The sequence below is a fragment of the Rutidosis leptorrhynchoides genome, chromosome 3 (assembly GCF_046630445.1).
Source record: "Rutidosis leptorrhynchoides isolate AG116_Rl617_1_P2 chromosome 3, CSIRO_AGI_Rlap_v1, whole genome shotgun sequence".
Taxonomy (NCBI): domain Eukaryota; kingdom Viridiplantae; phylum Streptophyta; class Magnoliopsida; order Asterales; family Asteraceae; genus Rutidosis; species Rutidosis leptorrhynchoides.
Genome location: NC_092335.1, coordinates 174,182,107 through 174,197,079, shown reverse-complemented (window position 1 = coordinate 174,197,079; position 14,973 = coordinate 174,182,107). Strand labels below are relative to the sequence as shown.

At 29.4% G+C, this 14,973-nt stretch overlaps 1 non-coding gene across 1 annotated transcript; it reads left to right on the top strand.

Moving 5' to 3' along the window:
• Positions 1–8,988: 8,988 nt before the first annotated feature.
• On the top strand, positions 8,989–9,095 carry LOC139903153 (small nucleolar RNA R71). The gene has a single exon (XR_011777995.1). It is a non-coding gene; the product is annotated as a small nucleolar RNA R71 (small nucleolar RNA).
• Positions 9,096–14,973: the final 5,878 nt, after the last annotated feature.

Genomic DNA, 14,973 nt, shown 5'->3' with positions numbered 1-14,973 from the left:
TCCAATAACCCCGTCTTTAATATTTAGTCTAACATCACGATTACTTCGGCTCAAATAAGCATAATAATAACTTAGTTACGATACATTAATTTAAAAAGGAAGAACATAGCTTACAGTGATTATTTATCGTGTAGCGTTACACGGACAGAGTTTCGACTTTAAAACCCGTAAAACATTTCTTACAATAACCCAAATTATTATTAATATTAAATTAAACTTTAATATTATAAATATAAATATATATATCGTATATAGATAGAGAGATTGAGTGAAAAAGGGATGCCAAATTCGAGCAGAATGCGTGAGCTTTTATAGGCCCACTTTGAACTGTACAGCTCCGCGAGTGCGGTACTTTTGTGCCTTACAGCTCCGCGAGTGCGGAGCTTCGGATTCCAGCTCACCAAATTGAGTTAAACGTGGGCTGCTGAATATTATAATATATAATATAATAATATATAATTTCATAAGATTATATATATATTATATTATATTCTTGTGCATAGTTGACTTGTAATTTTAGCTCCGTTGAGTTGTACATTGATGCTCGGTTTATGTTTCAGTTCCAAATTTTCGAATGCCTTTTCGTACGCTTAGATATCTTGTACTTTACATTTCGCAGCTTGTACTCTTGTCATTTTTAGGCGTTTCTCATCAATAAATTGAACCACTTGGATTGTACTTTGTACTTTTTAGCTTTTTGGTCATTTGTGTCTTCAAATCGTCATTTTCTTCTTTTGTCTTCGCACTTATTTATTTAAACGAATATTATATAAAAATAGAACAATTGCAACTAAAAGCTTTACATATTGGAAGGATATTGATACTAAATATATGTTCATTTAGAGCACTATCAAATATCCCCACACTTGAACGTTGCTTGTCCTCAAGCAATACAGAACTTGAAATTAAATCACACTTCACTCGAATCACTTTTTTTATTCTCACACTTTGTACAACAGTGATTTTAATACGGCGGTATAAACAATGATAGTAACGATGTGGTTTATAGTCCCACATGACTTATAAAAATTTAGATCCTTTAAGAAAATTGGATCTTTATGAAAACATTTGATCTTTTGAAAATTCAAGCTAGATTTTACCCTAGACAAGTTTTTCGGAATAACCCTTCACCGGTGTTTGCAAAAATGTTTTTGTAGGTTTTGTGGGTTTCAGATTTGAAAATTTTAGCTCAAAACTTGTGGTTTTGCGCCACTCACTTGCTAACCTTGTATTAGGAAAGCAACACGTCCAGTATACTTGCTTCGTATATTACCTTTCGGTAAACTACCATCCGGTTATAAAGGAAAGCGATGAACAAGCAACTGTTAAGGCAATGTCTAATGACATGCAGATGATCATGGTCAAAAACGTGTCGGATGAAATTACTATCCTTTGTAGGAGAAATAGTAAAGATCACCCTATAATTTTTTAGTCTGGCACAAGGTCCTGTCTTCGACCATGCTATGCAACCACCGTTCTTACGGTTGACACCCGATTTGGTTCAGGTAACCTAATGAATTATGATGAATTCTCAGGATTTTACGTTCAATGGTAATGAACGCATTGAAAATAGGTTTTCAGAAAATAAATCGGTTTTAATTTGATCAAAATATTTTCTCTTTCAAGCTCGAGTTTAGATATCATTGAATTCCATGAGTATGAATTCTCAATTTTTAAGGTCAATCTCAAGGATTGAGTAATATCAGTCTTAAAATCTGATTTTTAATCTTTAAGGAGATTATTCTTTCTGGAGGTCTGATTCATTAGTCTTATCAAGCTAATTTGCACGGCGCCCTCCCCATTTTACGAGACAGATCCTCTCATGGTTAGGATAAGTCTGACCACTTGGCGACCCTGTTTGATGCTGAGGTCCGTGGATTTCCTACTGATTTTAGAAATGATTTTCTAGATTTTTCGTCAACCTACAGCTGGTCTGGACGACAACTTCCTGACCTAAATCAAGAAGCGCGTGTCTTTTTCGGAAGACTTTACTTCCTTTTAATGATGGAATTGATTCATCGTGTAGATCCATCTTTCTTTCAAATATATTACAGTAAATCGGGTAAAACTGATTAGTTTAGTCCAAAGCAAAAGTACCTGCATTAATCTTGTACAAATATGTGATATATGTTTTGAAGAACTTGATAAATTCTTCCCACACTTAGCTTTTATTTATTCTTTTCTTTTCCTTTTTATTCTCTTCTATTCCATTTTAAATGAATTCAAGCGTTCTGGATTGTTTCCCCATTTATGTTCTCTCCGAGGTAACAATAATTTCGGTATTATAACCTAGTTTTATCGTTCATAAATATGTATAAACATGATTTTGAATTCATTTAGTTGAAATTTTTTCAAATTTTCACAAAATTTGGCAATTAAAACTAAGTGTAAACCCGAGAGAATTTATAACCCTTCCCCACACTTGAGATCTTGCAATGCCCTCATTTGCAAGAAATCAGTAAAAATTTAAATTTATGAGGGTGATTAGTGTAGAAAAATGATTAAAAATACCGAGTTTGCAAACATATTGTTTTATATCACATTTGATATTTTATGTCTTGTCGTTAAAAATAGTAGCTTTTGCTGAACTTAATGTCAGTCTTTGAAAGTGCGCTGTTTTACCCTGTTTTGTACATAAGATAAACTACAAACATATATATAATATATTTTTTTTATAAAACCTTTATTTATTAAAACAATTTAAATGAATAATTAAAATTTGTCGTTTTAAAGCGAGTGTTTTAAAAACAAAGATTTTCGGGTTTTTTTATTTTTTTATTATTTTTTTTGCATACTTTAGATCAGTAATATTAAAAAAAAATGATAACAAAATTTTTTGCCCCGTCTTTGGGTAAAGTAATTTCGATTCTATGATCTAGTCTTTAACTCACGACAAATTTTAGAAATCAATTTTTAAACTTAATGAAATAAAGTAAATTTTGTTTTTAAATTCACACAAAACTTAAATTTAAAAAGCATATTAATTTCATACAAAACCTATAAAACAAAAATTCAGAATGGAGGGAGAAAACTAGTTCTTTAGTGCCTGCTAGTGGAAAAGACCAATCGGATTCCATTCTCGGAACTACACGAGAACAGAACAACTAACTCTAGACAACATTTTCTTTTTAGAACATTTGAATCTCCCCACACTTAGGTAGCTGTGGTGTCGAATTTGTGATTAACTTCATTGTCAATTTCTTTTGGACTATAATCAACTTGCATATCTGTGACTTTTGCTTTAAGCCATTGGTCAGATTCCTGTGTAATATTCACAAAGTCAACCAATTTTGCCTTTTCTTTAGGCGATAGATTGTATACTAACCGGTTACATAACGTATGTGATGACCCGGGAATTTCCGACCAAATTTAAACTTAATTTGTAAATGATTCTGATACGATAAGCAAAGTCTATTAAACCGAGTCACAAAATATTGGAACTATTTTTTCATTTATGCAATTACCCTTTGGCTATTATCGACGATTCACGAACAATTGTTGTAAATAACTAAATGTATATAAATGTGTATATGTATATGTATATATATAAACAAAAGTATATATAATAATTTGAATTAGTATAATATCAAATAATCATTTGAATTAAAAAGATAGTGTAATGTACAAAATAAATAAGATGTTATTAAATAAACATATATATATATATATATATATATATATATGTATATATATATATATGTATATATATATATATATATATATATATATATATATGTATACACAAGTAATGTTATATATATATTGTAATATATATAAAATTGATAAACAATAAATATCCAAGGTATGTGAATATATAAATAATTAGTAAAGATGATTTACAAGTTGTAATATTACGATATTAAATATAGTTACTAGTTGAAAATATAATTGTTAAAGTAGTATTATTATTACTTTCATTAATATTAATATTTGTATCATTACTATTATTATATAAGTGCATATATATATATGTATATATATATATATATATATATATATATATATATATATATATATATATATATATATATATATATATATATATATATATATATATATATATATATATATATATATATATATATATATATATATATATATATGAAATTAGATAAGTATATATTGTTAATATTAATATTATCAATAAAAGTAATGTTATTATAACTAATAATATTATTAGTACCACTAATAATAAAAATATTTTATTCAATGATTGATATATTATTAATATCAATAGATAATACATAAATATGAAATTGATATATATATATAAATATTATTATTACAAATATTATTCTAATTAGTATTATTATTGTAATACTTAATAATAATATATTCATTAATTTTATTATCTTTCTTCTAGTATAAATTTTGAGAAAATTATTATTTATACAATTATTATTATTATAAATTCTATTATTATTGTTATTCTTATTAAAATTAATAATATTAATGAATTCTATTAATAAATTTATAATATTAATTAATATTACAGAGTTTAATATAAAAATTATATAAATTCTGATTTATATAAATATAAGTACAGATATATCTAATAAATAAATATAAGTACAGATTTTATATATTTATATAAACATAAAAACGATTAAATCTATAATCAAATAAAAAAATAAAAAAAAATTAATTACTCAATTCGTTTACAATCACTCTCAAACTGTAGAAGATCTGTTCTCTGATCTCAATTCATATTAATCAGTATTAAATCCATATGAATGAAGCCAAACTCAGTAGCTATCGAATCAACCTTTTTAATTTTCTTCTATTTCTTTCTGTCCTTGCTAAAATAATCTGTCGACTAAATTGAAGGATAAAAGAAACGATTACAGTTGTAATTGGTATCATCCAACCTCACATTATCATTCAATAACTTCAAAAACCATTTACAGTCTTTTAATTAATCGAATTTCAACAGAAAAAGGTCGAAGAACACTCAGGTACTCTGTACATGGATTTTAAATTCAAAAGCTATCTTTTCTAATTAAATTTCAAAAACTGTAAATGCAATCAAGTTTTAAATCTTCTAATCTAACTATCTGCAAGTTTTCATGTTCTAATTTCGTGTCTTGAATTCGAATTTTCAGAGTCAAACTTTTATTTTCAAAAGTCAAACTTGTGTTCTTCCATCAAATTAAAGTTTTATAGAGCGTTTCTGTTAAAATTAATGATGGAGAAAGTTTCTATGGATCAATTGAAACACAATTCATGTTATAAGTATTAGCTAAAACGTTCGTTAATTTGTTATTGATGTTTGAGTTACAAACGTGTTCTTCGTGGTCAGTATACAATTTTTTTTAATTAAACTAAACAGTCACAACAAATTGAATTATTACTGGTTAGCATTTAAAAAAAAACTACATTTTTATTAATTACGCGATGGGAGTATGTTTGATCTTTGGTCGACTTATCAGATGAAGGAGAAAGAATAAATAACACAGATATCACGGGATATATTTTAATTAGATCAGATATTAAACAGAAAGACTGTAATGGTTCGATGGTTAAGAGGAGTGTCGGGTTAGCTAGTGGTCGCGGGTTCGAGCCCGGGCATGGACAGTCTTAATCTTTTTGAGAAATATTGGTGAGGTAGCTTTTCTCACTATCATTTATTATTATTATCATTGTTATTATTATTATTATTAAGTAAATTATTATTATTGTTAACACTAATATAATTTGTGTCACTAACATTATTAGTACTAGTATTGTTTTTAAGGTAGTATTATTGTTACTATTATTATTATTATTATTATTATTATTATTATGATTATGAACATGTTAATAAATGTCTATATTATAAAATTAATAATAAAAATTGTTATGGTAAAAATTATAGAAAATAATTATAAATTATATGAATACATATACAATTATAAATATGACTAAGAAATTAAGTTAAAGGAACCGTACTTATAAGTTTTGAAATTAATCGCAAAGTTATGATAAATATGATTCTTACTATTATCACTGTTATTATCATTAGATTATTAAAGTAAAGTAGCATGTTATTATTATTATTATTATTATTATTATTATTATTATTATTATTATTATTATTATTATTATTATTAATATTATAATTATGATCATTATTATCATTATTATGAACATAATACAAATTATTATAAATATTATTATTAGTATCATATTACAAATTTTTAATATTATTATTGTTATTATCGACAAAAGTATTAATAATTGAATATTATGATAACTTAATATTATAGTATATAAAATAAATATATTTAGTATACATATATAATATATGAATTAAGTATGTAATAAGTAAATAAAGTACATATTGGAATTTAACATAAAACTTTTATAAATATTATATAATTAATATTTAATACGTTTATGATATTATCTGATATATAATACTGATATAGGTTCGTAAATCTGAGGCCAACCCTGCATTGTTCAGTTTTGTAATATGTATTTTTACTACAAAATACAATATGGTGAGTTCATTTGCTCCGTTTTACTCTTTACATTTTTGGGACTGAGAATACATGCGCTGTTTTTACAACTGCTTTATTAAATGTTTTTGAAATATATTTAGAACTGCGAATACACGAAATGATTTTATAAATGTTTGACGAGATAGACACAAGAAAAACATTCCTCGAATGAATTATTATGCAGACAGAAGTTCTGTGGATTATTATTGAATTATGTGGACATGATAATTGCCACCATTGAATTATGTGGACATGATAATTGCCACCATTGAATTATGTGGACATGCTAATTGCCAACATTGAATTATGTGGACATGAGAATTGCCACCAATTGATGTGAATGTTATGTATCGAGAGAATGATTTTTATACACAGGTTATGTGTATTATATTTTGTACACGAGATATGTGTACGGTTATTAAGATTTATGAAAAAGGATTTCGTACACGAGAAAGGTGTACTGTATTTAAAAGATATCGCATGTACATTACAGGTGGGTATAGGATTCGGGCCCATTTGTACCATGCAGGATTTAAATCTTGTGGTCTATCAAAATATTGAATTTTATTATTTTATGATAAACTTATGAACTCACCAACTTTTTGGTTGACACTTGAAAGCATGTTTATTCTCAGGTATGAAAGAAATCTTCCGCTGTGCATTTGCTCATTTTAAAGACATTATTTGGAGTCGATCATCGCAATGGGACCAAATGTTGATGACTTCATCCAGATGGATTAGGACGGGGCATTTCAACGTAAAGTTCCCCTTGGTTCTAGCATCGCGAATCCGTTTAATAAGTTTCTTCATTGATTTGTTAATAATGGGATCATTTAATTGCGTATCAACAACGGGCTTCTTTGTTATCAAGTCATCATTAGGTGTCACTTCATCTTCCCCACACTTAGGCGTTTTATTATTGTTAAGCACTACCGTTAGAGTTGGTAAAACAATATGGTTCTTACCAATCATTTTTGTTGGTTCAACGGTTTTGGTTGGTGGAGATTTAGACTTTCGACTCACAAAGGTGATCGATTTTTCATTATTACTAAGTGTCATTCTACCCTCTCTTACATCAAATAATGCCCCGGTAGATGCTAAGAATGGTCGACCTAAAATTAGAGGAATGTTTGGGTCCTCTTCTATGTCAATGACAATAAATTTGACTAAAAAAGTTAAATTACCAACTTGAACGGGTAGGTTGTCAGTAATTCCAACTGGGTGCCTAATGGTTTGATCAAAGAGTCGAACACTCATTTTCGTTGGACTTAACTCACCTACTCCTAATCTCTTATATAATGAAAGAGGCATAACACTCACACTCGCACCTAAATATGCTAGTGCATCATACATGACACAATCACTAAGTAGACAAGGAACAATAAATTCACCCGGATCACCCAACCTTGGTGGAAGTTTTGGTGGAACTGTCTTCACCGGGTTTATTTTTACGGTTTTTGTTTCTTGTACCTTCTTATTCTTCTTCTTTTTTCCAAAGGTATCACAAACTTTATTACCTATCACTTGCTCATACTCAACTCCTTTTCTTGGAAACGGGATGGGTGGTCTGTATGGTGTCACCACTGGCTTTACATACTCGGGTGGTGGTGGTGTTGTAACTTCTTCATTGTTACTCACATCTAAAACCTTCCCATCTTCTGATGCTGGTTTTTCAGAATTCGTTGATACCATATTAACATTCTCATTATGAGGATTTACTTCAGTATCACTCGGTAGCTTTCCTTATTCCCTCTCACTCATCATGCTAGCAAGAGTACCTACGTGTTTTTCTAGATTCAAAATGGAAGCTTGTTGAGTTCTTAATGACTGATCAAACCTCTCATTTGTTTGGGTTTGGGATGTAATAAATTGTGTTTGAGATTCCATTAGCTTTTGTACCATTTCTTCCAGATTTGACTTTTTCTCTTCGGTTTGTTGTGGTGGTTTATACAAGCCAGGTCTTTGTTGATTGAAAGTGTTATTTTGATTTGGTTGGTTATTCGGACCTTGTTGGTTGTACGAGTTATTGTTGGGTCCATTTGGATTGTAAAGAATGTTTTGATTTCGATTAAAGTTTGGCCTTGGCGGTTGATAATTATTTTGATAATTATTTCCCGGCCTTTGGTTCATGTAAGAAACATTCTCTCATTGTTCCATCGTTTGTTCAATGTGACAATCTTTCGTTAAGTGTGGTCCACCGCATTGCTCACAACTGATTCGTATTGCGTGAATATCTTTAGTCATCTTTTCCATTCGTCTTTCAAAAGCATCTATTTTTGCGGAAACAGAATTAAAGTCATGGCTAGAATCGGCTCTAGCCGCTTTAGATGAACGAAAGATATCTTTTTCTTGATGCCACTCATGCGAGTGGGATGCTGTGTTATCAATGATTTTGTGAGCTTCGGTTGCAGTTTTCTTCATAATGGAACCACCAGCTGCTGTGTCGATGTCTTTTCATGTAGTAACATCGCAATCTTGGTAGAATATTTGTACTATTTGATAAGTATCTAAACCATGCTGAGGACATTCTCTCAACAACTTTTCGAATCTTGTCCATGCCTCATATAGAGTTTCATTTGGCTTTTGCGCGAACGTAACAATTTCTCCTTGAAGTCTCGCGGCTTTGGATGCCGGAAAGAATCTTTTAAGAAATTTCTCAACTAATCTAACGACCTGTCCTAATCCATCCGGACGAAGTCCATATCAATTATAAACGATTCACAATAGTTAATTTCATCGCGAGGTATTTGACCTCCATATGATACATTTTACAAACATTGCATTCGTTTTTAAAAGACAAACATTCTTTTCATCGAAAGTTAACATTATGCATACTATTTCATAATACATCCAACTATATTTGACTTAATAATAATCTTGATGAACTCAACGACTCGAATGCAACGTCTTTTGAAATATGTCATGAATGACTCCAAGTAATATCTCTAGGATGAGCTATTGAACAGCGGAAGATTTCTTTCATACCTGAGAATAAACATGCTTTAAAGTGTCAACCAAAAGGTTGGTGAGTTCATTTGTTTAACATAAATATTCATTTCCATCATTTTAATAGACCACAAGATTTTCATTTCACATAAATATACGTCCCATACATAGAGACAAAAATATCATTCATATAGATTGAACACCTGGTAACCGACATTTACAAGATGCATATAAGAATATCCCCTATCATTCCGGGAAATCCTTCGGACATGATAAAAACAACATCGAAGTACTAAAGCATCCGGTACTTTGGATGGGGTTCGTCGGGCCCATAGATCTATCTTTAGGATTCACGTCAATTAGTAGATCGGTTTACTAATTCTTAGGTTACCAAGCAAAAAGGGGCATATTCGGCTTCGATCATTCAACCATATAATGTAGTTTCGATTACTTGTGTCTATTTCGTAAAACATTTATAAAAGCAGCGCATGTATTCTCAGCCCAAAAATATAAAGGGTAAAAAGGCAAATGAAACTCACCATACTGTATTTTGTAGTAAAAATACATATGACGATATTGAACAAGACAGGGTTGGCCTCGGATTCACGAACCTATATCATTCATATGTATATTAATACATATATTCTTAATCAATTAAATTTATATATTATATCTTAAATTATATATCCTATATATTTAATTTATATATATTTAAAATAGTTAATACTTATATAGTTTAATATTATATTAAAAACAAATAATTTGCTATGTAAATATTTATATAAATAATCTTAATATATATATAATTATATGAAATATTAGGGTAGTTGTAACAAATATACTCTTTTATGGAAAATATTTATTTGTTATGATAATATAGTTAATATAAAAGTAATAATGATAATAATAATAATAATAATAATAATAATAATAATAATAATAATAATAATAATAATAATAATAATAATAATAATAATAATAATAATAATAATGATAATAATGATAATAATAATAATAATAATGATAATAGTAATACTACCTCAAAGAGTAGTCCTTAAAAAAATGCCCAAGTCCGGGTTCGAACCCGCGACGTCCCGCTAATCCAACAACTCCCTAAACCACCTGAACCAATATGTTTTCCTGTTTTATTCTACAGTCTAAACTATATAACCCGCAATGACTCATTTTCCACTTCTTTCTTTCACTTCTTCAAAATCAAACTGACCAATTTCATAAACATCATCAAATCCTATTCTTAGACTATCATGTATTATTAACATCATTATGCATCTTCATTCATCTCTTTTTTTGTCATCAATATTATATCATGATATCTTTAATTTCGTACATTACCCTACTCTACCATAATCATGTATCATTATCATTTCATAAACATCCTCCTCGTCGTTAAATTAATCTTAATACCGAAACCACCAACATCATTCCTTTCATCATCATGTATCTATCATCTTCACATTCCATTAAATGTGTCTCGGCCCAACATTCAATTTAAACTTTGGCCCAACAGGCTCAGCGGCCCGCATGTACTATGTCATACCCCATCTAAATTCTTCTGAACGAATACAATAACAACTGGTACCATCCCGATGAACTGACTTCTATATGCCATGAATGACTTCATGTAATGTCTCTAGAATGAGTAAATGCACAGCGGAAGGTTTCTTTCATACCTGAGAATAAACATGCTTACAAGTGTCAACCAAAAGGTTGGTGAGTTCATAGGTTTATCATAAAACAATAAAATTCATCATTTTGATAGACCACAAGATTTAAATCCTGCATGGTACAAATGGGCCCGAATCCTATACCCACCTGTAATGTACATGCGATATATTTTAAATACAGTACACCTTTTCGTGTACGAAATCATCTTTCATAAATTTTAGTAACCGTACACATATCTTGTGCACAAAAATAACATACATATAACATGTGTATAAAATCATTCTCTCGATACATAACATTTACTTTTCATTGCTTTCATAGCTTGGCTTGATAACCGACCTTAACATATAATGCGCATAATAATATCCCCAAAACAGAACATCTCGTCTGTATAATAATCATATAAACTTCGAAGTACTAAACACTACGCCCACTAGCCCTTTCGTCTAGTGAACATTCTGGATGGGGGTGTTAAACCCGGTAGCTACCTTTAGGATTCATGTGAATTAGGGCCATACGCGATTCTAATTCTTAGGTTGCCAAGCAATAATAATCAGGGGAAATATTCACAACAATTAGTGGCAATTATAACGTCCAACTAATTCAATAATAATCCACAGAACTTCTGTCTGCATAATAATTCATTCGAGGAATGTTTTGCTTGTGTCTATCTCGTCAAACATTTATAAAAGCATTTCATGTATTCTCAGTTCAAAATATATTTCAAAAGCATTTAATAAAGCAGTTGTAAAAACAACGCATGTATTCTCAGTCCCAAAAATGTAAAGAGTAAAAGGGAGCATATGAACTCACAATACTGTATTTTGTAGTAAAAATACATATGACGGCATTGAACAACTGAACAATGCAGGGTTGGCCTCGGATTCACGAACCTATATCATTTATATATATATTAATACATATAATCGTAATTGAACAATTTCACATATTATAGCTTATCTTATATATTATATATATTTAATTTGTGTATATACATTTATAATGACTAATATTTATATAGTTATATTAATATATATTTGGTTAGTTTTATATTAAAAATACTTAATTTGTGATATATGAATATTTATAAAAATGTTAATATGATTAATACCTACTTATATGTAATATTACTAAAAGTATATTTTTATATACAAAATGTTTATTCGGTAACATAATATCAATAATAGTAATAAAAGTTGTTTTTGATTATAATGATAATATACTACTAATAATAACAATTATAAAAATAATGATTTTACAAATAATAATACTACTAATATTTATATCAATAAGTATAATGATAATACTACTACTAATAATAATACTAATACTCATGATAATAATAATAAAAATAATAATGATAAGAATAATAATAATAATAATAATAATAATAATAATAATAATAATAATAATAATAATAATAATAATAATAATAATAATAATAATAATAATAATAAAGAGGATATAAAAATACAACCTTTGAAGACAAGTCTTATAAAAATAAACGCCCAAGCACGAGTTCGAACCCATGACCTCTCGTATAACACAAACACTCTTAACCCATCCTTCTATCTTTGGTTATCTGTTTTATTCCATATCCTAATCTATTTAACCCACACTTTCCTGTTTCCATTTTCTTCTTCAAATAAAAAAAATGCCTCAACCAAGGCTTGAACCCGCGACCTCATGCTAAACGACAACACACCCAACCATTGATCCGTTTGTTACTTCCTGTATTTATCTCGCACTTTTATTTATTTATTATGTAACACGCGGTTTTATCATCTTCATAACATCACTATCTTTATGATCGTTTTCATCATCTTTAATTATCATCAACTAACATCACCATATAATCTAATCATCATCTATCTTATATCATCATTTATACCATTATCATATCATAACCGTACATCACCTTCAAAGCATCACTATGATTTTTCACTCACCACTAATCAGTTTCCATTTTCTTCCCTCAACATTTCGGCCCAATTACTAAAACAAGTTTACGGCCCACTTCAAATAGACATGATGGCCCAATAAGAACCAGCTGGACTCTCGGCATAACAATACACAGCCCAACACATGTTTATTTGCATCAGAACTTTCGTGACAGGAAACCAAACGTCGCCACTTGCACCTCTATTATCCTTTTATAAGTTTTTTTTAATCAGGTGGGGTTTCCTTGTTTGTAGATTGTCGGTTATAAAGGAAAAGTAAGAAGTAATAAAACAAGTAGTAAACCCAAAATAATTCAAATAAAACGCAATTGATAGCTATTATTTGCTGGGATTTCGAACTAGAGAAAGAAAGAAAAAAATAAAATAAAAACAGAAAACGTGACAGCAAGTTTAGCTGCACAGGAACATCATTGTAGCAGCAACATTGCTGTAGATGAGGTGACTTTATGTGATTGTTTAGGTGGCGAATGGTGGTGGTTCGATCAACACCGAAACAGTAGTTGCAGTAGAAGATGGTGGTGACGTAACTATGATGATCGAGTGGGTTGTGATGGCCATAGGTGGTGGGGATTTTTGGTTGTTTACGGTTGTGTGAGGTGTGTTTGTGCCTTGTTGAACCGTAAACAAAAATATATATAGTAGTAACAATCAAAGCGAATTGGGTTCGTGGATTTAGCTGTAAACAGAAATGAAAGGAAGTGCAGCAAGTTTGATTGTTTCGTGGGCTTGATTAGTTATCAAAGGAAAAGAAAAATAATGGAATAGAAATAGAAAAGAAATCGAAATGGGTTTCACGAAATCGAGAACAAGGAGAAGAAAGTGGTCGTTGGTGGTTGTTTGGTTGTCGTGACTTCTCATGTTGATGGTGGTAATGGTGGTTCAAATGTTGGTGAAGTGATGATCGTGAAGGAGCAGGTGATGGTGGTTGGTCGAAGGTAATGATTTATGGTGGTCGATGGTTTCATATATTGTGTAGTAAATATATGTATCTTATAGATGTTTATAAAAGAATATATATATATATATATATATATATATATATATATATATATATATATATATATATATATAAAATTGAAGTTAAGCAGAGAAAAGAACTCGAACATATGGTGTTGTTTACTATCCCATGTGTAAATGTATGTGCTCATAGTAGTTGAGATAAAAGGTGTAGCTTCAGTGTTGGTTAGCTGCAACAACAGAGAACAAGTAGTAGTGACATGATGGTCTCGGTTGGGCTAAGTAATCAAGAAGAAGTGAGATGATGAAGGAGAAGAGAAAGGTTTTATATCAATATGTATATCATATATCTCATATGCATTTGTTGTATGTGTATATGAGTAGGTAGAGAATGGTGATAGGATGTTAAACAGAAAGAAGGAAACAATATTAGTGGGTGTCAATCAATCAAAGAAAATAACACATATGTCTAATTTTTAAAAGTGGTGATCGACTAATATTCATGAGGGTGGTCCTTGATGGGGTCGATGAAGTTAGTGATCAAGTGGGGTTGTTGTGGGTAACAAGAAATGAAAGTTACAAAATTGCAAATATGTGCATTTACGTAATATTTAATAGTTAATGAAAAAAATGCATGTAAGTGATGTTAATAGCTTTTTCAAAATAATCAAAATTCACATCAAAAACATCATGTAATGCTGATCTTCTCTCATCATTTTAGCAACCATAATAAATTTAGCATCATATTTAATTGGATAAACTTTTAGACTTCTAAAGTTAGTGTCACATTTCAGTTGCATCAGAATGAGATGAGCACAGGTGACCAAGCTCAATGTAATAGATGTAGATAACAAAATGCATCTCTATATATACTAGTGGGTTACAAATTGTTCATATAATAATAAAAACATAAATAATAGAACATGGAGATAAAATATATATAT